Raw genomic sequence first — 25753 nt, 5'->3', positions numbered from 1 at the left:
AAAAGTGCCAAATATTCTACCAAATGCTTTAAGTTTTGTGGATTTGAAAGGTTTCATATGTGACGATTTGGAGGAATTAAGTGGCCTCAAATGGACCAATCTTTTAGGAAAGGCAAGATTTATGGATGTCAATTTCTTGTTGTGAATAACACGACGTTTCGGAGTGTATGCTTGCTCCTTCATAGAGTCATGAAGGAGCAAGCATACACTCCAAAACTTCCTGCTATTCACAATAAAGGAGGTGACATCCATAAATCTTGCTTTTCTTATGCATTCCACTTCTAAATGCCCTTAAATGATTTGACAAATCTTTTATTTGGACTTATAAGTAGAATTTCTGGCTCTGAGTGACCATTTTGTTTGTTTTGTAATAGGACATATGTTATCAATTTATCATAAAGGCCAAAGTCTTATAAATTTTGTAGGACTGTATAATGACATTCTGGTCAAGAAGTTGTTCACCTAAATCATGTTGGGTTTTTTTCATTTTGCAATAGCTGATGTTAACACATGTTTATATTGGAGCTGAATGTGAATGAGTGAGTGAGTGAGTTTAGTTTTACGCCGCACCGTAAATAATCGAGTCTGGACCAGACAATCCAGTGATCAACAGCATGAGCATCGATCTGCGCAGTTGGGAACCGATGACATGTGTCAACCAAGTCAGCGAGCCTGACCACCGGATTCCGTTAGTCGCCTCTTACGACAAGCATAGTCGCCTGTTGTGGCAGAATGTGATGAATCACTGACATAGAGTAACAATAATTACATACTGCTTTGAAGTGCATTCTGTTAAAGAAAACAACGCTGATAATGAAAATCTTGTTATACTATTAAATTTATCATTATGTTCGCAAAACTTTGCTGCAACACAGTACTTCAATTAAACATTCTACATTAAGGCTCTGTATCATGTCATTTATCTGTAAACCATTGGCATACAGTCATACACAATGGGGACGGGGAGCCTGAAAGTATGGTGTGACAGCAACTAAGAAGACGATGTCACACACAGAGAGCTATTATGAATTAATGATGTACACACTTGGGCAGAAACCTTCCAGTCAATATATCACAATATGTATTGCAATATCTCTTATATTATTGCAATATATCGCAATATGAGAATCAGGACAATATCCCCTAACTCTCAGCTTTCCGCAAGTCAAGCAAGGTCTAATAGCATTGTGACAGAGGTATTAGCTTTGTGACGTCATAACTGTAAGCCATGTAAGTGTTTTCGGGGGGTTTTGCCGCTCCCACCCCTACCACTTTCCCGGCTCCGCCAATGCAATACATTACATTCTATGTGGTCTTCAGTCATTTTCAAAGGAACCAGTCCCCACCCGCCTTGGATCCGCCAATGGTGGGTGCACACAGACGAGAACATGCTGATTGGCCCAAAAGCGAAAACACTGGGTGTACACACAGACGAGACCATTTCTAGTGCAGTCAGATAAGAATATCTAGATGCACACACAGATAATACATAATCGAGGTTATTGAATGAGTTGGTTTTTTCGCTGCTTTAATCAATATTCCAGCAATATCGATCAACTCAAAGGACTACCTCATTGGAAACAATTCCGTAATGTATAATTTAACACTCTTATCCACCTTCTGTTAAACCTGTTACAATTTTATGTGTGCACTTTCTCGTAGTTCCATTCTTTCTGGTCCATAAAGGAAATGTTTATTCAAGCTTGTTTAACTACAAACCAAGATATTAATCAAATCTCGATTATTTACGGACACAGTTTATATTAGACATAAAAACGATAATGAAAATACATAGAAATGGATCACTGAAAATAGGTGTTAACACCGGGTGTCACAAGTGTAGTCACGCATTTGTTTCATTCCCTAAATTCTGATAAAAGCGTCAACACCCTTTTCTTCATCCACGGGAAACCTCTGCCAACAGCAGAGCTACATCCATGCGGTGAAACTGATTGTTTCAGGGTATGTACTCAAACAGAATCTGTTACTGGCGCCAATGAAATGATAGTGCATGCAAAAACAACTGTTTCAAGGTATGACAACGATCACCAGAGCACCTGGCAAATGAACCACAACACAAGAGGGTGTTCACAGGCAAGTTCACACAGTCAGTGTGTCCACCTTGTGCATTGGTGCAGGCCTGGACCTCCTTTCATAAAGCACTAAGGTGATCGTAAGTCACTAAGGTAACCGTAGTGCAATGTTAAAGGATGGGAGTTAAGGTCAACCTTAGTAAAGGTTGCTTCGTGAAAGGAACCCCTGGCACCTACCCCTCATTGTGGCCAACGTAAATGAGAGTCCTGGCGATGACCATTTCACATCCGAGGAAGGATTTGGATCCGCAACGTTGTTGGAGGATGACGTCACAAACATCGCTCTATTTCATCCCAAACGTGTTCAATGGGTGACAACAAATCCGGGAATTTTGTGGGCCAGGTAAGATATTGCTGTACAACCTGAGCAACGTGTGGTCAGGAGTTATCGTGATGAAACGTCATTCCAGAGCAGTTCTTTTTATTCAAGCGGCCATTTGCAAAATCTCGTTTCGTTAAATCGCAGCATTCAAGTTCCCCTCAGTCACAATCACCTAGGTCCCACCCCAGGTCATCACGCCCCCAATCTCAAAACCGTTCCCTTTCTGCAGCACATGTGCATGGCCTGATGTAATGTTCACCCGTAGACACATGTCCTGTCGTCTGCTCGGTGAAGAAGGAAACGTGAAGAGTGCCCTTCACCTCTCATATGCTCCAGTCACAAGTGTTGTCTCCTCTACTGGAGACGTCGAGTGGTCTGAGAATGTCGCACGGATGATAAGCTCGTAGACGTCGTCGATCTGCTCGTAGATCCATCGATCATGACGTGGGGTCGTTACTGGTGGGCGGCCATTACAGGGGCGGTCTTTCGATTGTTCTGCTGAAAATTTCAAACTGGGTATGGTAGTTGAATCGACGAGTAACGTTTACGTTTGGTTTCAATGCTGTGGTTTTGAACACTGACTCGAGGCGAAAGTACAGAGTCCTTCGAGACAGAAATTATGACTTCGAAGCGGAAAGTTCACAATGAATCCTTCATGCTGCCATCATGTCATCAGTGTGTTAATATGATCACATGTTTCATATTAACACACATTATTTACCATTTTAAAACCAGTTGGAAGTGACAAATATTGAAATTTAACAAGGCATTGTTCGGGAGTTTGACTGAATCGTATTGCAAAATGAATAAGGAATTTCAATATGTTTGCTTATGCCAAAGTAGAGCATGGGAACCATGCAGGTGTATGTTGTATATAACAAGTCGGCAGTTGTATGCAACCACTGACATGAAGGTCCATAAACCTTGAATCGTCATTTAAAAAAATAGAAATCAGAATGAAAAGGTATCTATTTCATGTCATCACATTAATATAAATACAAAACTTTGGTGCAGCGATTAATATTGAACGGATTAGATGATTTGGACACGCTTTTCGACATGCATTTGGTCAAACGACTGAAATTGCAAATACATGTATACTACTGGAATAAAGTAACTCTGCATTATTTGATATCATGCCATTGTTTACTGCAAAAAGAAAATTACATGATTTGTGGCGTTTTCCTTAATGACTGTTTACCTGTTGACAGGACAACATCGAAATCTGTATGATTTGACACTATGCATCTTGACAGGCCCTTAAAGAGATATGGTATCCAAAGTCAGTTCACAAATTCAGTATCGTGTGCGTCCACCACTGGCGTTGGTGCAGGCTTGAGAACGACGACGCATAGACGACACTGAGCGATTGAAGAAAGCTTGGGGAATGTTGTTCCATGTCTGAACAAACGCTTGTCCCAATTTAGCTGACATCAGTGGCTGATTCTGGGCTTGACGTAAACGTCGATCCATTTCATCCCATGAGATGTGATGCTTCCACATACCATAACCCTTCTGTCACCAAACTGTCGACGTTGGACAACGCTCGCGTCAGCATACCGTTCACCTCGCCGTCTGTAAACCCTTGCCTGCCATCTGAGCTGTCCAGATGAAATCTCGACTCGTCAGGAACAACATCATTCCAATCTTGTCTCTTGTAACATGATGTTGTTTGCACAGGAAAGACGTGCCTGTTGGTGACGTTGGAGCAAAATTGGACTTATTGCTGGCCGTAGGGGCCAGATGTTGTGCTCCCTCAATCGGCTCCGTACAGTCCTGCAACTGATTGGGGGTAAGCCAGGAAAGGCTCGAGCACTCAAACTAACAGTCTGGTATCGATTCCTTAGATGGGTCAGCCGAATGTGGTTGTCTTGCCGACGTGACGTTGGTCCAAGGCAAATCTCTCGTTCGTGTTCCCATTATGTTGAAAATGTCTCCATAGAGATGAGATCGTGTTTCGATGGACACCAAAATGTCAGGCCACTTCATTTGGGGCCATTCCAGCCTCCAGCATAACCTCGGAGCGGAAACGTTGATTTTCTGTAAGCCGTGGCATGACGTACGCGCAGTTTAGGTTGAAATTTTCCACAACTATCAGAGGCAAGATAATAATCAACCGTTTTTTCTATTTTCAATATCAGGTGTGTGAACTTCAGGTGTCAATAAGCATGCAAAAAGTGAGTAAGTTCATTGTGCACAAAGTGCACGTCAAACGCACGATACGTCCAATACCATGCAAAGTGCTTTGCTACACTGGAGTGGGTCCTTCAGTACGGAACACAGACCCTCTGGAGTTGACACTTCAGTACGGAACACAGACCCTATGGAGTTGACACTTCAGTACGGAACACAGACCCTCTGGAGTTGACACTTCAGTACGGAACACAGACCCTCTGGAGTTGACACTTCCTCGTCTCACAGTCGGTTCTGCCGGAACTCTGTTCCTTAACAGTCAAAATGTAGAACTGCATCATGGGAATATCAACCATCTTTCGATTCTGATTCTTGTACCATAGAATCTGTCAAACTCACAAAATAAAAGAAGATATTATCCATCAATTTGTCAGTATTGTACTTCCTAACTTCTGAAATGATTCTTAAAGAAGTTATCCACTGTGGTATAATCACGATAATGACAATGTGAAGTGGACAAAAAGACCACCCAGACACCTCATTATCCCAGCACAAGATTAAACCATTATGACGTCATCCGTCTAGCGGTATTACTTAAGAAATTATTTCTTTTCTAAGATGCCAAATTTAATACTTTCTAAGGATAATTACGATTAATTTAAGGCAGAAAACAAACGACGGTGTCGGTGACCTAAATTAAGAATTCTCGCACAGGGCTGACTGGCGCGCTGTTCTATTGATGTGTCTGCCCCCCTACGTTAAGACGAACGTTACCAGAAAAAACAAATGATAACAGTTTGATGACGGTTTACGTTCGGATTAAATACCTTCTCTAATTATTTTAATGACATCTGTGATTAACGTAAACCATATGGGGCAATATGAACGTCGCATTTCTACAACCAACGTAAGTTTAGATCAGTACATCCAGTTGAAGCTGAGTAGTCAAGCGACATTCCACGATTGCACTATGGGAATGTAAACATTGCGAGCGTTACCATGTCGCTGAAAACTTGTGAGTCGAATTTAGACATTTTAACCGTCGTAAAACATAAACGTAATGTTTCTACCAGTGATGTTAGCTGCGTGAAGCAATTGCAAACCAAGAAAAGGGATGCAACGGAGTAGTTTACTGTAGGAGGCCGTACGAGGCGATGACAACTGACATGCATCGTGATGTCGCTTACATTGTGACGTAATGCAAAATGGTTCGATTACGAGGGGGCAGACTAGAATGGCACAGTGACGCCTATACATTGTGACGTAATGCAAAAAAGTGCACATTCTCGTCTGATAAAGTACTGTCGGCGCCTTTGATCTTTCACAGAAGCATCTTAGAAACTGTAGTATCTTCCACGGGCGAGCAATAATTAGGGTTATTTATATAACGTTTTCAGTTCAGAATGTTGCTATCGATACATGATCTGCTCTCAGTCAAGTGACACGTCAAGAGACAACATATCCTACCCGGACCAGTCTATGGAAATGGGCAATACTGAATCTGCTAATGAAGGACTACTTGCAGCAAATGGCTATTTTTTTCAAAACGGGAATGCAAAAAGTATCATCAATACCATCAAGATACATGGATGTGTGAAATATGTCGATCTATTGTGGAAGATTGACCCAACCCTTAAACCAATTACTTCCCGATTTCTGATAGTACAAATATAGCTTCACGACGAAGAGGATTAATCAATGCGTTATTTGTGAAACATTTTACGTGATATTTGCCAACAAGTGTTTCGATATCAAACATTTTGCTGTGGTTTTCTTTTTTTCACACCAATTGGACCTCATCACTGAGTAATGAACATACTAAATGAATACATTTACAACAAACGAAGTGTAACAAGAATATTTACAAGTAACGGAGGCATATCGAAATAATGAAAACAGATTAATAAACATGGCGCCGATATAATACAAATGATAATGCAAATATGTTCAATGTTAGGCGACATAAAAAATATTCTTGTTTCTCTTCACATTTTTTTCAAAACATTAAGCGTCGGGTGGACGGGTTTTTTTTATTTTTACATTGTATTTTATGTTATGTCCAAAACCCCTTGACGTCTTACAACCTTTCTCCGATAGAAAATCAACACTTAGAAGTGTGAGAAACTCATGCACATTTTTAGAGTCAAAGTTGTATTTTCTCTAGTGAAACTAAGCCTATCAATGCTTGTCTTGTATGACTGTACCATGTGTGCTGTTGTACAGACGTCACATATCATAGATTATGTTCAAGCAAGTATATTTTAGCGAGGTTAAGTAAAATATACATTTGATTATCATAGGCGGATCCAGAAATTTCCAAAGGGGGTTTGATTCCATTGAACCCACCTTGGCTCTGTCAATGCAAAACATTAACTTCAATGTGGTCTTTAGTCATTTTCGAAAGGGCAGGGTTCGAACCCCACTCCCCACCCCCTCTGGATTCGCCAATGATTGTGCAACAGCTGATTTTGATATTGACATGCCAAGGGCAGGTAATTCTCGCTGACCTGATCTGCTGTGAAACGAACTTGACCCAGCACGAGGAAAATGCCATGTCAACACTGATTACAGATCGATTCAATGTCGACACGGATTAGGAAGTCGGTAATCCTTGTGTCAAATGCATGATTATTGAGTAAGTATGTCCTATGTGTAGTATCTCTCTGATCTTCGAGATAGTGCTAGTCAGTATTGGCTGTCAAAATACCCAGCAGCAGGATAGTGGGAGACAGGCCCGGGTCACTAATATTCCACACTAACAAACTCGGAAATGACACGGAAGAACTAATCTTCTGCCTCGTCTGCGAGTTTGTTGTGTCCACGATGGTACTGTGAGTGATAATGCCATAACGCTGGTTCTGTGCATGTAGCTGCCCTATTTTGTCAACGGTGATGTTAGGGTTACAGGTATACAACACAGAGTCATGGTCGAGTGAACACTAATAATAGCCTACAACCAAATATTGTTATTTGTGTATGAATGGATGGATGCAGCTCATGAATATTTAACATCACTGTCGATATTGACACCTGTGATATGCTGAAGGAATTTTCTGGCTCTTTAGACTTACAGCTGATAAGGACCTCTCCGGGTCAGATGGTCTTAATTACTGTTATTCTGTTGTGGTGGCCATATATAAGCGATGCCTCTCCCAGCTGTTTACAGGGTTTGTTTCCACGCTAGCCAAGGTTAGTTTATTTTGAACCTTGGGAGAGGAGCTATTTTTCTAAAGTGTGTGTTTATATTAGAACATTTACAGCAATGGAATCCCACTAAGACATTACAGGTAAGTCTTATCTGTAAATAGTAAATAAGTACTTGTTAAATATAACACACATGAGTGTGTGGTGATATACTTGTATTTCACTTAGAGATTTGCTGTCTGTATAAAGTTGTTTGGCAGCACTAAGTAAAATAGAAACTTAATTGCTTTGATTATTGAGTGTTATTGTTATCAAATTCAGTGTGTGATATTAGCCAGTCCCCTAGTTTAGTACTCTGGTTTTAGGTCTGTGCAAGATGTCTGAATTATGGTCCCACTTAGATGAAGATGAATTATTACAATCTGACTTTGCCACAGCCACAAGTTGGTCACTTGCCACTAATATGTCAGTCAATTCTGATTATATTCAACATGAACCAAACCCATGTGGTGTGGATGGATACCCCAGCACAACCTGATAAACTTTTGGATATGCCAATACTGTATGGCCATGGAAATGATGAAGAGGATGAGTCAGTGGATATACCCAGCACCAGATCATACCGCACTGAGGATAATCAAACCCAATTTGTATCAATACAGCGTGATGTGCCTCTTGGATTTACAAAGAAAGATGGATACTAATGCCCAGATATTTACTACAACAGTGTGCAATACCAGTACAGAGTGATAAGCTGCAGACATACTTATGTACAGAGTGATGCTACAACAGACACAATAGTACAGAGGGATGCACATATAGACATACAAGTGCAGTGTGATGCTCTATAGACATACCAGAACAGAGTGATGCTCTATAGACATTCAAGTGCAGTGTGATAAGCCTATAAACATACCAGAACAGGTGATGCGTCTATAGACATACAAGTGCAGTCTGATTCAGCTTTTGACATACCAGAACAGAGTGATGCACCAAAAGACATACAGGTACAGGGTGATGCACCTCTAGATATACCAGAACAGAGTGATGCACCTATAGACATACAAGTACAGTCTGATGTGCCTTTTGACATACCAGAACAGAGTGATGCGCCTATAGACATACAGGTACAGGGTGATGCACCTCTAGATATACCAGAACAGAGTGATGCCTATAGACATACAAGTACAGTCTGATGTGCCTTTTGACATACCAGAACAGAGTGATGTAGCCTATAGACATACAAGTGCAGTGTGATGCTTCTATAGACATACCAGAACAGAGTGATGAAAGCCTATAGACATACAAGTACAGTCTGATGTGCCTTTTGACATACCAGAACAGAGTGATGGCCTATAGACATACAGGTACAGTCTGATGTGCCTTTTGACATACCCAGAACAGAGTGATGGCCTATAGACATACAGGTACAGTCTGATCGCCCTATAGACATACAGGTACAGGGTGATGCACCTCTAGATATACCAGAACAGAGTGATGCACCTCTAGATGTACCAGAACAGAGTGATGTACCTATAGACATACAGGTACAGTCTGATGCCAACAGACATACAGGTACAGGGTGATGCACCTCTAGATATACCAGAACAGGGTGATGCACCTCTAGATATACCAGAACAGGGTGATGCACCTCTAGATATACCAGAACAGAGTGATGCACCTCTAGATGTACCAGAACAGAGTGATGCGCCTATAGACATACAGGTACAGTCTGATGCGCCAACAGACATACAGGTACAGGGTGATGCACCTCTAGATATACCAGAACAGGGTGATGCACCTCTAGATATGCCAGAACAGGTGATGCACCTCTAGATGTACTAGGCAGAGTGATGGCCTATAGACATACAGGTACAGTCTGATGCGCCTAACAGACATACAGGTACAGGGTGATGCACCTCTAGATATACCAGAACAGAGTGATGCACCACTAGATATACCAGAACAGAGTGATGCACCTCTAGATATACCAGAACAGAGTGATGCACCTCTAGATATACCAGAACAGAGTGATGCACCTCTAGATATACCAGAACAGGTGATGCCTCTAGATATACTGCAGAACAGAGTGATATACCTCTAGATATACCAGAACAGAGTGATGCACCTCTAGATATACCAGAACAGAGTGATGCACCTCTAGATATACCAGAACAGAGTGATGCACCTCTAGATATACCTGGGAACAGGTGATGCACCTCTAGATATACCAGAACAGAGGATGCACCTCTAGATGTACCAGAACAGAGTGATGCACCTCTAGATATACCAGAACAGAGTGATGCACCTCTAGATGTACCAGAACAGGTGATGCACCTCTAGATATACCAGAACAGAGTGATGCACCTCTAGATGTACCAGAACAGGGTGATGCACCTCTAGATATACCAGAACAGAGTGATGCACCTCTAGATGTACCAGAACAGGGTGATGCACCTCTAGATATACCAGAACAGAGTGATGCACCTCCTAGATGTATACCAGAACAGGGTGATGCACCTCTAGATATGCCAGAACAGAGAGTGGTGCCTCTAGATATACCAGAACAGGGTGATGCACCTCTAGATATACCAGAACAGAGTGATGCACCTGGGTACAGATACCAGAACAGGGTGATGCACCTCTAGATATACCAGAACAGAGTGATGCACCTCTAGATATACCAGAACAGAGTGATGCACCTCTAGATATACCAGAACAGAGTGATGCACCTCTAGATGTACCAGAACAGAGTGATGCACCTCTAGATATACCAGAACAGAGTGATGCACCTCTAGATATACCAGAACAGAGTGATGCACCTCTAGATGTACCCAGAACACAGGGTGATGCACCTCTACCAGAATATACCAGAACAGAGTGATGCACCTATAGACATGCAGTGCAGTCTGATGCAGCCTATAGACATACAGGTACAGGGGGTGATGCACCTCTAGATATACCAGAACAGAGTGATGCACCTATAGACATACAAGTGCAGTCTGATGAAGCCTATAGACATACAGGTACAGGGTGATGCACCTCTAGATATACCAGAACAGAGTGATGCACCTATAGACATACAAGTGCAGTCTGATGGCCCTATAGACATACAGGTACAGGGTGATGCACCTCTAGATATAGCCCAGAACAGAGTCATGATGCACCTCTAGATATACCAGAACAGAGTGTGATGCACCTCTAGATGTACCAGAACAGAGTGATGCACCTCTAGATATACCAGAACAGAGTGATGCACCTCTAGATGTACCAGAACAGAGTGATGCACCTCTAGATATACCAGAACAGGGTGATGCACCTCTAGATATACCAGAACAGAGTGATGCACCTATAGATATACCAGAACAGAGTGATGCACCTCTAGATATACCAGAACAGAGTGATGCACCTCTAGATGTACCAGAACAGAGTGATGCACCTCTAGATATACCAGAACAGGGTGATGCACCTCTAGATGTACCAGAACAGAGTGATGCACCTATAGATATACCAGAACAGAGTGATGCACCTATAGACATACAAGTGCAGTCTGATGCGCCTATAGACATACAGGTACAGGGTGATGCACCTCTAGATATACCAGAACAGGGTGATGCACCTATAGATATACCAGAACAGAGTGATGCACCTATAGACATACAAGTGCAGTCTGATGCGCCTATAGACATACAGGTACAGGGTGATGCACCTCTAGATATACCAGAACAGGGTGATGCACCTCTAGATATACCAGAACAGAGTGATGCACCACTAGATATACCAGAACAGAGTGATGCGCCTATAGATATACCAGAACAGAGTGATGCACCTCTAGATGTACCAGAACAGAGTGATGCACCTCTAGATATACCAGAACAGAGTGATGCACCTCTAGATATACCAGAACAGAGTGATGCACCTCTAGATATACCAGAACAGAGTGATGCACCTATAGACATACAGGTACAGTCTGATGCGCCTATAGACATACAGGTACAGGGTGATGCACCTCTAGATATACCAGAACAGAGTGATGCACCTATAGACATACAGGTACAGTCTGATGCGCCTATATAGACATACAGGTACAGGGTGATGCACCTCTAGATATACCAGAACAGAGTGATGCACCTCTAGATATACCCAGAACAGGTGATGCACCTCTAGATATACCAGAACAGAGTGATGCACCTATAGACATACAGGTGCAGTCTGATAAGCCTATAGACATACAGGTACAGGGTGATGCCTCTAGATATACCAGAACAGAGTGATGCACCTATAGACATACAGGTACAGTCTGATCAAGCCTATAGACATACAGGTACAGGGTGATGCACCTCTAGATATACCAGAACAGAGTGATGCACCTATAGACATACAGGTACAGTCTGATGCGCCTATAGACATACAGGTACAGGGTGATGCACCTCTAGATATACCAGAACAGAGTGATGCACCTATAGACATACAAGTGCAGTCTGATGCGCCTATAGACATACAGGTACAGGGTGATGCACCTCTAGATATACCAGAACAGGGTGATGCACCTCTAGATATACCAGAACAGAGTGATGCACCACTAGATATACCAGAACAGAGTGATGCACCTATAGACATACAGGTACAGTCTGATGCGCCTATAGACATACAGGTACAGGGTGATGCACCTCTAGATATACCAGAACAGAGTGATGCACCTATAGACATACAGGTACAGTCTGATGCGCCTATAGACATACAGGTACAGGGTGATGCACCTCTAGATATACCAGAACAGAGTGATGCACCTCTAGATGTACCAGAACAGAGTGATGCGCCTATAGACATACAGGTACAGTCTGATGCGCCTATAGACATACAGGTACAGGGTGATGCACCTCTAGATATACCAGAACAGAGTGATGCACCTATAGACATACAAGTGCAGTCTGATGCGCCTATAGACATACAGGTACAGGGTGATGCACCTCTAGATATACCAGAACAGGGTGATGCACCTCTAGACATACCAGAACAGAGTGATGCACCTCTAGATGTACCAGAACAGAGTGATGCACCTATAGATATACCAGAACAGAGTGATGCACCTCTAGATGTACCAGAACAGAGTGATGCACCTCTAGATGTACCAGAACAGAGTGATGCACCTCTAGATATACCAGAACAGAGTGATGCACCTATAGACATACAGGTACAGTCTGATGCGCCTATAGACATACAGGTACAGGGTGATGCACCTCTAGATATACCAGAACAGAGTGATGCACCTCTAGATATACCAGAACAGAGTGATGCACCTCTAGATGTACCAGAACAGAGTGATGCACCTATAGATATACCAGAACAGAGTGATGCACCTCTAGATATACCAGAACAGAGTGATGCACCTCTAGATATACCAGAACAGAGTGATGCACCTCTAGATATACCAGAACAGGGTGATGCACCTATAGATATACCAGAACAGAGTGATGCACCTCTAGATATACCAGAACAGAGTGATGCACCTCTAGATATACCAGAACAGAGTGATGCACCTCTAGATATACCAGAACAGAGTGATGCACCTCTAGATGTACCAGAACAGAGTGATGCACCTATAGATATACCAGAACAGGGTGATGCACCTCTAGATATACCAGAACAGAGTGATGCACCTCTAGATGTACCAGAACAGAGTGATGCACCACTAGATATACCAGAACAGAGTGATGCACCTATAGATATACCAGAACAGGTGATGATGCACTCTAGATATACCAGAACAGAGTGATGCACCTCTAGATGTACCAGAACAGAGTGATGCACCTCTAGATGTACCAGAACAGAGTGATGCACCTATAGATATACCAGAACAGTGATGCACCTCTAGATATACCAGAACAGAGTGATGCCTCTAGATATACCAGAACAGAGTGATGCACCTCTAGATATACCAGAACAGGGTGATGCACCTCTAGATGTACCAGAACAGAGTGATGCACCTCTAGATATACCAGAACAGAGTGATGCACCTCTAGATATACCAGAACAGAGTGATGCACCTCTAGATATACCAGAACAGAGTGATGCACCACTAGATATACCAGAACAGAGTGATGCACCTCTAGATATACCAGAACAGAGTGATGCACCTCTAGATATACCAGAACAGAGTGATGCACCTCTAGATATACCAGAACAGAGTGATGCACCTCTAGATATACCAGAACAGGTGATGCACCTCTAGATATACCAGAACAGGGTGATGCACCTCTAGATATACCAGAACAGAGTGATGCACCTCTAGATATACCAGAACAGAGTGATGCACCTCTAGATATACCAGAACAGAGTGATGCACCTCTAGATATACCAGAACAGGGTGATGCACCTCTAGATGTACCAGAACAGAGTGATGCACCTCTAGATGTACCAGAACAGAGTGATGCACCTATAGATATACCAGAACAGAGTGATGCACCTCTAGATATACCAGAACAGAGTGATGCACCTCTAGATATACCAGAACAGAGTGATGCACCTCTAGATATACCAGAACAGGGTGATGCACCTCTAGATATGCCAGAACAGAGTGATGCACCTCTAGATATACCAGAACAGGTGATGCACCTCTAGATATACCAGAACAGGTGATGCACCTCTAGATATACCAGAACAGAGTGATGCACCTATAGATATACCAGAACAGAGTGATGCACCACTAGATATACCAGAACAGAGTGATGCACCTCTAGATATACCAGAACAGAGTGATGCACCTCTAGATATACCAGAACAGAGTGATGCACCACTAGATATACCAGAACAGGTGATGCCTATAGACATACAGGTACAGTCTGATGAAAGCCTATAGACATACAGGTACAGGGTGATGCACCTCTAGATATACCAGAACAGAGTGATGCGCCTATAGACATACAGGTACAGTCTGATGCGCCTATAGACATACAGGTACAGTCTGATGCGCCTATAGATATACCAGAACAGAGTGATGCACCTCTAGATATACCAGAACAGAGTGATGCACCTCTAGATATACCAGAACAGAGTGATGCACCTCTAGATATACCAGAACAGAGTGATGCACCTCTAGATATACCAGAACAGAGTGATGCACCTCTAGATATACCAGAACAGAGTGATGCACCTCTAGATATACCAGAACAGAGGTGATGCACCTCTAGATATACCAGAACAGAGTGATGCACCTCTAGATATACCAGAACAGGGTGATGCACCTCTAGATATACCAGAACAGGTGATGCACCTCTAGATATACCAGAACAGAGTGATGCACCTCTAGATATACCAGAACAGAGTGATGCACTCTAGATATACCAGAACAGAGGTGATGCACCTCTAGATATACCAGAACAGAGTGATGCACCTCTAGATATACCAGAACAGGGTGATGCCTCTAGATATACCAGAACAGGGTGATGCACCTCTAGATATACCAGAACAGAGTGATGCCTCTAGATATACCAGAACAGAGTGATGCACCTCTAGATATACCAGAACAGGGTGATGCACCTCTAGATATACCAGAACAGAGTGATGCACCTCTAGATATACCAGAACAGAGTGATGCACCTCTAGATATACCAGAACAGAGTGATGCACCTATAGACATACAAGTGCAGTCTGATGCGCCTATAGACATACAGGTACAGGGTGATGCACCTCTAGATGTACCAGAACAGAGTGATGCACCACTAGATATACCAGAACAGAGTGATGCGCCTATAGACATACAGGTACAGTCTGATGCGCCTATAGACATACAGGTACAGTCTGATGCGTCTATAGACATACCAGCACAGAGTGATGCACCTCTAGATATACCAGAACAGAGTGATGCACCTCTAGATATACCAGAACAGAGTGATGCACCACTAGATATACCAGAACAGAGTGATGCGCCTATAGACATACAGGTACAGTCTGATGCGCCTATAGACATACAGGTACAGGGTGATGCACCTCTAGATATACCAGAACAGAGTGATGCGCCTATAGACATACAGGTACAGTCTGATGAGCCTATAGACATACAGGTACAGGGTGATGCACCTCTAGATATACCAGAACAGAGTGATGCACCTATAGACATACAAGTGCAGGTCTGATGCTTATAGACATACAGGTACAGGGTGATGCACCTCTAGATATACCAGAACAGAGTGATGCACCTCTAGATATACCAGAACAGGTGATGCACCTCTAGATATACCAGAACAGAGTGATGCACCTCTAGATATACCAGAACAGAGTGATGCACCACTAGATATACCAGAACAGGTGATGCACCTCTAGATATACCAGAACAGGTGATGCACCTATAGACATACAGGTACAGGGTGATGCTACCAATAGACATACCAGAACAGAGTGATGCTTCTATTGACATACCAGTACAGACTGATGCACCTATAGACATACCAGCACAGAGTGATGCCTACAGACTCATTAGTACAGTGTTATGGACGCGGAGGAACATCATCTCTGAGGGATAGTGACAGTGACTTTGACAGTTCTGATAATGAACTATTGTCAACACTAAGGAGTAGGAAAGGACTGGTCCCTGACAACGATCCAGCATCATCGTCCAGGTGAAGAATATGATCCAGATAAAACCGCACTCACGATTCATCAGACTCAGAGTTTTACTCGGTTCAGAATCTTCAAATGAACCTGTGATCAAAAAAGCAAAACTTGTTAAACTTTAAGACAAAGAAACCACATGACAAAGCGAGCCTGGATACTTCCAAGACCGCATCTTTATCAGCTGCATCAAACAAAAGTCGACAGGTACAAATCTATTCAGCTCAAATGCGTCAGATTCATGAAAGAAGATTGTTACAACTTGCTCAGTCTAACGGATACATTATACAACAGGTGCCTCGCGATGGAGACTGCTTCTTTACTGCGTCAGCAGCTCCATCTATCAGGAAGTATGAAGGCCACTCAATTGAGAAAACAACTTTGTGATCATTTAGAAGAAAGGATGAATGAATACATTGACTTTTTTCCTATCAAGGAGGACAGTAATCTAGAAAAATGGCAGGATTATTTGCTAGAAGTAGAAAAGCTGCGTGAGGCTGGCTACTTCTCCAACAGAGTTGCAGATTTCCTCCTCTGTCACTGGCAAACTGGTCTGGCCAATGTGTTCGAATATTTTGCAGCAAAGCATCAATCCCTCTCATAGACATTACGCCAACAGCCCTAGGAATTGAGAAGAAAAACCAATTGTCTTGGCATATACATCGATTACAGGACTTCCCGACCACTATGATGCCTGTATGACTCCAGCAATGCCATCTCGTCGTCAACACACATTTGCCCACGACAGTACTGCACTGGCGTCAGCAACATCCCAGGGCACTTCATTCGCCAATTCTGACAACTCCAGTACAATTCCTGTTACATTCAATTATGAGAACGATGTTACATCACAATGTACTCCACAAACGATACTGATATTCCAGCACCCACTTCTAACATCCCCAAACCACCAACACCAAGAAAGTCAGCAGCTTTCAACACACCTCCAAAGAAGACATTATTCAGGAAACGTCAAGCAACTCCTGAAACCTGGATTAAAAATAAAAGAAAACACTTAAGACGGTCTGGACAAGAATATGTAAATCAGGAAGGAAAACTATGAGGGCTAGATCTGTACGAGCAGCCGACTGTTCCAAATGTCGGTACAAATGTTCTGCAAACATCTCTGAAGAAACCCGCAAAAATATGTTTGAAACCTTTTGGAAGTTATCCTCATACACAAGACAGAAAGACTTCATTTGTTCAAATACAACAGAAAAAAAACTCGCACATACCTGGATGAAGAAGAAAATGTGGTACAGAAAAAATGCCAAGTTCACCGAACGTACTCCTTTCAACTTGATGGAGAACGACACAATGTTTGTAAAACATTTTTCAGAAAAACTTTGGATGTTGGTGAATCCTATATCAATCACGCTCTACTAAATAAGAACCAGGGGATATTTGCTGGGACTGAAAAAAGGGGACACCACAAACCACATAACAAGACTGCCACCGGTGCACTAAAAATGGTTCGAGAGCACATAGAATCATTCCCAACAGTTGATGCTCACTACACCCGGCGAGATACGAACAGGAAGTTTTTGGGATCGACATTAAATATAAAAAAAATGTATGAACTGTACAAAGACTAGTGCACCAGTGAGGCTACCAAAGCAGTGTCATCATCACTTTACAGGAAGGTGTTCACCGAGGAGTATAACTATTCCTTTCATATACCAAAAAAGGACCAGTGCTCTCTGTGCCAGAAGTACTACAGAGAAAAGGAGAGTGGGTCAGTTCAGCAAGAACTTGAACAGAAGTACACCCAACACCAAGAGAGAAAAATGAGAGCCCGTGAAGAAAAGATAAAGGACAAAGCCCTTGCTCTGAAGGACAAATCCATTTTTGTGGCAACATTTGATCTGGAGGCTGTATCAGATTCCCCATGCTCACTTGTCAGTGAACTTTTCTACATGAGGAAATTGAACTATTACAATTTTACAGTGTACGATTTAGTCACAAAAGGAGGCACATGCTTTGTATGGTCGGAAGTGGATGCCAAGAGGGGATCATGTGAAGTTGCATCTTGTCTGCAAATTCAGCTGAAGGCTTTGCCACCAACCGTCAAGCATGTAGTTCTGTATTCAGATACCTGTTCAGGACAGAACAGAAACCAGTATGTCGCAGCCTCCCTATTACATGTTGTGACCACTATTGAACACATAAGTACAATTGACCACAAATTTCAGGAGCCAGGCCACACACAGATGGAGTCGCGATGCAATTCATTCCACCATTGAATTTGCCAAAAAAGAATACTAGCATCTATGTGCTGAAGCCAGTGGGACACTGTTATAAGAATGGCCAGAAGAAAGGACCCTTATATTGTCGTCCCAATACAGTTCACCGATGTGATGGACTTTAAGAAATATGCCCATGGTAGACTGAAAAACACCAAAATTGATACAGATGGTGGTCGTGGTGAACTGGTTGTCAATGTGCTGGATGCGCTACATTACAGGCAACCCAGAAAACATCTTCTTCAAGACTGAGCACAGCAATGAGCCATTCAGAGAACTGAAAGTGTCTACAGGCAGCCGCCACTGGGAAGACCTCAGAGTATCTGTGGACCTCTGACCCGAAAGTACTCGGGAAAACAAGCAATTTCTTCAGCCAAGAAAAAGATCTCATGTCACTCTGTCGGTCGGGTATTATACCGAGAGAGTATCACAACTATTACAAAGAACTCCTGACAGATGCTGACAAACTAGAATGCCTCCCCGTTCCTGGCGCCTTAGAGCAGGATACGGACACTGATACAGACTAAAGCTACGACACTGAAACAACAGTCGTTGCTTTGTGCTATTACATGGTGTTAGTTATAATATGATTGTGGACATGGGTGAGGTTAGTGTAATTATCATACTGTCATAGTTTGGTTTTATATATTTCTTAGTCACTTTCATTTTAAATGGAATGTCATGTTTCCAAGAACAGGTTATGTTGTATTATTTCCTGACTCCTCATTTACTGTAAAGTGTTCTGCTATATATTTCCTCTTTTTGCAAATTTAACTCCCGCATATAACTTGCACACAATATTTCACACAAATCACCTTTTCCACCAAACGACATAGTTATGCAAACCTTTTCCTATAAGACATTTAACAAGTTTAAAGTGTATGAAATAGTGTTAAGAGGTGGATATCAATATTAATTCTCAATTCAAGAAATGACATTTAAATTTTGAGAAGTCATCAAATCATTAATCGAAACGAAATACTACTCATTATTATTCACTGTAAAATGAGGCGAAAATGTTATAAAACAATGACTGATAAATGCATTTTATCATCCAAAACTGTGTCCACAGGAGATATTGCTTGTGTGAGATCAGACTGAAATCTCCTAGGACATATCGTTTGAGTAAATTTTGCACAATGCCCTGACAATGCTATGGCGTCATGAACTTGATGACGTCACATTGCTATGACATCGCTGCACTGCGAGTTCAATGGCAGTACTGTGTTCAGAGATGAACATTTTCATTGAAAGCTAATGAAGAGTGATTTTGATGATAAATATAATCTCACCCTCGTGTCTTCTGATATCAAATATATCAACACTCGCTGATCAAAGTAAACATATCGTCAAGCCTCGGACATTTGTTACTTTATCAACTCGTGGTGATATATTTGATATCAAAATACACTCGGGTGAGATACTCTACATATACCAAGCGACTTAAATTATTACTCAGATCGTTACATTATCCCTAATTTGACTTAATATGCAATGGGCTTGTCTGTGGTTTGCGTATTATGTGTATGTTTGTGACTGTGCGTGATTTTTCTTCTATTCTATTTAATTTGAAACTATACTGTTTATGAATTTCTGTTTACATGTAGTATAATATTGAAATAGTTAAAAATACTGAAACACTTACAATGTCTTATAGTAATTGGTTTTATTCTTCAATAAAAAGAAGTACACGGTAATGATGCATTGTGGAATTATGTTGAAAGTATTGTGACGCTGTTGTCATGAATATATCTAAAAGAAAGTCTTGAAGGTGGTTTAAGCAATTACTGATGTCTTCAGTGATAACAACATGTGAAGATACAATCTCACAAGCACAATTTAAAGCGAGCTATAAGTAAAATGCATTCAATAACAGAAAGGCAGTTAGTGCTGGTTAATGGTTCCAGCCACCAGCTGAGAGTGTGGGATACTGCCGAAAAAGCAGCTTTACAGCGGGATATGGTTACAGGGCTTAGAGGAAACAGTGGTTGGCTGTGATGATATGGGTGATCTTGAGATCAGGTGTCATTGCTTTTAGTTGGCTTCCGCATTGATACAATTGTTGGGGCAAAGATAATGCTCCCCCGAGTTAGTGGAAACTGCGACACAGGGAAATCGTGAGCCGCAAACTATGCCACAATCCCCTGTTTAAAGATAACCAGATTCTTGACTCGAGGGGACAGACATATTCTCAACATATTCTTAACTGCCATACACTGTGTTTGTAATTTAACTGGTTCTCGCTCTCATGTTTACAGAGCCCAGAGTGTTTTACATTTACGCCAGAACAAGCTAAAGTTTATTTTCGTCATACCTTTTTAATTAGGCTGATTATATTTATGGTTGTATAGTAACATGAATGCACCAACATACTCTGTCACCTAGTCACAAAACAGTAAAAAAGAATTTATTAATTTTTTTTTTATAACTGTCCAAACATTTGAGTGCTGTTTCTCGAAATGTGCCTGTGTGGTTATAAGTGGTTCTGGCTCTAACCCCTCGACCTGTGATATTGTTCACTGAGACGTGTGAATATTATGAATATTAAGTGTTACTCTTCCAATAAACTGGCCACATTTTAATGATAAACAATATTCAAATACTGGTCAATGTTCATGGTGTAGTAATAAATTCCTTTAGTCAACATTAATTTTAAAGTATATTTTCTACTTCAGAACAATTTAGTATTAGTTTTGACATTAGGCATTTTGCATTAATTAACTGATGTAAAACTCTTGGTTTCTTTGAGAGGCATTTTAGAAGTTGTGAAGATGAAGGAAAACTAAGTTCTATGAATAGTCAACTTCTTTATTGCAATGAGTGTGACGTTTGGTAGGTACTAACGACCAAACGCTTGATTGCGACTCATTGCACTAAAACTTGTCGCAAGTTGCTTCAGGGTATCCATAGAACATGGTTTTGCATAAAACGGTGTTTGGTTGCAAAGTCAAAAGCACTTACTACACAAATCACATTATGTGTGGCAATATTCTTTTTCAGGAAACTTAATAGAAATTGACAAAGAGAGTTATTTCATTTAGGGACAACACAGAGCTTTTATCTGACCCTTCAATACCTATCTAGCAGTATATGAAATAAGGCCCGTCCGACCACCCGAGACGGTCTAGATTTCTGACGGACGGTCTAAATTTACAGCTAGCCAGCCCGATGGTCTGGTAAAAATTTTGATCTTCCATACATCTGAGTAAATTTTACCATATTTGGCCTGGTGAGGTGAGGTGAGGTGAAATTAGGTTTAACGTCGTGCTTGAGAATATTTCGCCTCATCTGGACGACGACGCATTACGCAATGCATGTCAGCGGCTGCTTGTACTAGCCCAGACTTAAGCTTGTTTTATAGTGCTAGCCCACTGAGATACCATGCCGCAGTGAAGCATGAATACCCCACTGAGACACATTATACTGACTCCGAGCCGACCAGTCCTTGTTGGACCCATTAATGCCGAGAGCCAGGCAGGGACCAACAAGTACCATATTTTAACATCTTTTGGTATGACTGGTCTGGTTAAATCTATTTTGGGCTGGTAACATTTTGAAGTTACCAGTCCCGATGTCTGGCTGGATTTTTGGCTTATTTCATACACTGCATGTAGGATGGAAACTTAATTACTTGCATTGCATATTTGTCCAAAATCTTTTGCTGACGGGATATAAAAAAGAAGGGGATATTCAGTGATAAGGTGTCACAACTGCTGACATTTATACAGTTAATGACCGAAATAGTTTAACAATGTAACAATTACATCTGACTGAGATTTGCATTAGTTGTTGAACATATATGACCAAAGATTTTGTTAGACGACTGACCAATGCGCTCTAGTGTCCACTGCATCATGGAGTGTCATATTCTATAACATCTTGTAAATCTGCACGTATTCTCAAAATAAACCAAGATTTGTTAAGTAGTTAAAGTCTTTGACAAGTAATTCAACAAAAATTAAAGTTCATGTCTGTTTACTGATTGAAACGCAAAGTTACACCATACTTACTAGAACCCATGAAATAATTCTAATGGTACAACAATATGTCCTTATTTGACATGTTTTCATCCTTTTTTGGCTATCGAACTCTTATTTCGTTTCATTAAAATCCTTATTTGACTTTACACATTTTAAACAATTGGGCTCCAATTTGGTACTGTTAGAGACAGCCACTGACGGGCCTATATCAAAGCATAACTGATAGGTTCAGTGACACTGTTCACTGCTACAAGCCTTATACAAGTGTATTCCAGTGTAAACTTGGATCAATCCTAAAACTTCCTCAAATGCAGTGCCAGGTTTGTTGACAGTGATGTCAAGGGTATCCCAGACATGCACTGATAATGTGCTGGTGATGGTAAGTTGGTTGTGTTGTTCTGTTAGAGGTACTCAATAATAATATGAGCCCTGTGTGCTCCTATGTTGCCATCCTGAAGCACAAAACGATGTTCATGTTGGCTCCAAATGGCTCCACATGTGCCTCCAGGATGTCACAATAGTACCGGGAGTGGCGGTGGAGGGGCCGGGGAAGCTTCAGGGAGCAAGCTGGGGGGCGGGTGGGTGAGCTGGGGGCGAGTGGGCAAGCCAGGGGCACGGGGCGAGCCGGGCGAGAGCGGCGGTGGGCAAGCTGGCTAAGGCCAGGTTAGTGATCCAGCGAGGTTGAGGTCTCGGGATCGAGCCCACCTGTGACCGGCTGTAAAAACCTTGGAGTCAACTTTGTGTGCAGACTCTTTCAGTGTTGTCACAACCCCTAGTGTACAGTACACAACCCTGTGCACTTAAAAGAACCCACGAATCCGTTGGTATATGACCAAATGGTGGCCACATGAATACATGCAAACACCTAGTTGCGGGTACAGCAACGTGCAGTGAACATGGACAAAGTACTGTTACTATGTGTCCCAGTCCACCCAGCTGTGAATGTGTACCTCATTAGGATGAGAAAGCCACAATAACCCGGTGCGAGAGTTGCATACTCCCCAGGGAGTTGAGATTGATAATACGATGTGGCGTTGAGATTGACATCCAATGATCGAGGGAAAAAAATACCAGCTCCTTGAGCATGCACTAGTTGCGTGGATATGTGCGTTATAAAAATATCCTATGCTAGTACCAGCGACGCATCTGTGAATAACATGTAAAGGTGTTCTGCCTACCACAGTGAGCCCACCCCACTTTATTAATGAGCCACCCCCAAAACAATCGTTCTGTCTTACATGAACGGCATGAAAATACTCATTCGATCTACGCCACACTCTGTTGCGTCTGCTCAGTACGTCCAAAGTAAACCATGACTCCCCCCAAAACAACACATTTAGAAAAACATGATTGGTCCAACACTGCTACTCTTGACACCAACAATGTCTTTCAGAAATATCGCAGTCCGTAAATCGAGGGAGAACATGTGGAAGTTGAACATACATGTTTCATCTGTGTAGACTATTACAAATTGTCTGTATACTCAAAACCCATGAAGATCTGGGTTAGAATTGGTTTTCAGCAACCCATGCTTGTCGTAAAAGGCGACTAACAGGATCGGGTTGTCAGGCTCGCTGACTTGGTTGATATGTCATCGTATCCCAGTTGAGTAGATCGATGCTCATGCTGTGGATCACTGGATTGTATGGTACTGCACTTTACCGGGCGCACTTTTTCAGATTTAATCAGCGCTGCTGGGGCTCGAACGCGCTCAGCAGGATTAGGGGGATTCCTGGTGGGTGCTAATTACGCTAATTAGCCGACACGGTACCTCGGGACCACGGGTGCGATCACAGCCAGCATGTGCTCGTTTAACGGGTCATTACCACAGTAGCACTGCTAGCCCTGCGCATGCGCAATGGTTTGTTTTCATTTCGCGCGCATGCGCAGTGCTCAGTCTCAGCCTTTGGCTGAGAAGATGTAAAGCTTCCCGACGTGTTTCGTCCAAGAAAAACAGACAACAAGCGAAACACGTCTGCAGTTTCCTTTTGGAAACCAAGCTGCACTGACGAGTCCTGGTGGGACGAAACGTGTTTCAAAACCAATTGGATGCAATGGAATTTACTCTGTTCAGAGGTAAGTTAAGGGGTGCCCAACCCTAACCCTAAACTCTAACCCTAAGGATCGTAAAGGGGTGCCCAACCCTAACCCTAAACCCTAACCCTAAGGATCGTAAAGGGGTGCCCAACCCTAACCCTAAACCCTAACCCTAAGGATCGTAAAGGGGTGCCCAACCCTAACCCTAAGGATCGTAAAGGGGTGCCCAACCCTAACCCTAAACCCTAACCCCTAACCCTAAGGATCGTAAAGGGGTGCCTAACCCTAAGGATCGATGAACGACTGCGTTATAGTAAGACAGTGCAGTAGAGCTACAGAGCAGCCGCGCTATAGCGCGATGCGCGATGCGCACTGATTGCTCATTAGCGACCTTTCTGCGCACGCCGGGCTGCGCCCGGTAAACTGCATTCTAGCCACATGTCTTGTGATTCCACATGTCAAAAGTATGATAAAAGTGGAAGAAGTAATTCTTTTAGGAGTGGGTGCAAGTCTATAAGACTAAGTGTGATAGAAATCCACTAAACTAGTGATGTTCACCTCCGATCTGAGGCCCATGAACTAGCAACAACTGTGCAAAAATAAATCAGTTTTGCCATTGAAAAGACAGTTCTTAAAATGCAGGAAAATCAAGTTGACACCATGAAGATTTTATTCATAGTAGCATACTGGATAGCAAAAAATGAAAAACCATTTACAGATTTCTCCAAAATGCTTGAACTTTTAGAAATACTTGGAATTAAATCAGGCCAGACATATGCAAAATGACAAGAAAGCAAAGAGAATTTATTGGCCTAATCAGTGAATCTTTTCGCCAGGAAATTGTAGGAGAACTTCGACAGCTGAATATTTTTCAGTATTATGTGATGGGTCAACAGACTGCAGTGTTTTGGAACAAGAAATCATGTATGTGAGATACATTAAATTTGGACAAACCCAAAACTGTGTTTGTGTGTGTGCATCACATGTGGAAAGAGGTGATGCTCTTCACATCAAGGAGGCAATCTTGAAAATGTTAGATGAGAAACTTGATTTATCAGAGGATGAATGGAAAAGTGGTCTAGTTGGTTTGTGTTTTGATGGGGCAGCTGTGATGATGGGGTGTAAGTCAGGTGTGGCAAAGAGAATACAAACATTAGCCCCTCATGTGATTGCAATCCACTGCTGTGCCCA

At 42.2% G+C, this 25753-nt stretch overlaps 1 long non-coding RNA gene across 1 annotated transcript; it reads left to right on the top strand.

Moving 5' to 3' along the window:
- Positions 1–931: 931 nt before the first annotated feature.
- Positions 932–23240, top strand: LOC124268416. Its single transcript, XR_006896272.1, has 3 exons — positions 932–943; positions 4675–4677; positions 23161–23240. It is a non-coding gene; the product is annotated as an uncharacterized LOC124268416 (long non-coding RNA).
- Positions 23241–25753: the final 2513 nt, after the last annotated feature.

This window comes from Haliotis rubra, unplaced genomic scaffold (assembly GCF_003918875.1).
Source record: "Haliotis rubra isolate DU_JTF1 unplaced genomic scaffold, ASM391887v1 Scf138, whole genome shotgun sequence".
Classification (NCBI taxonomy): Eukaryota; Metazoa; Mollusca; class Gastropoda; order Lepetellida; family Haliotidae; genus Haliotis; species Haliotis rubra.
Note: the sequence above shows the minus strand (reverse complement) of the source record. Positions and strands in the feature narration are given on the sequence as shown.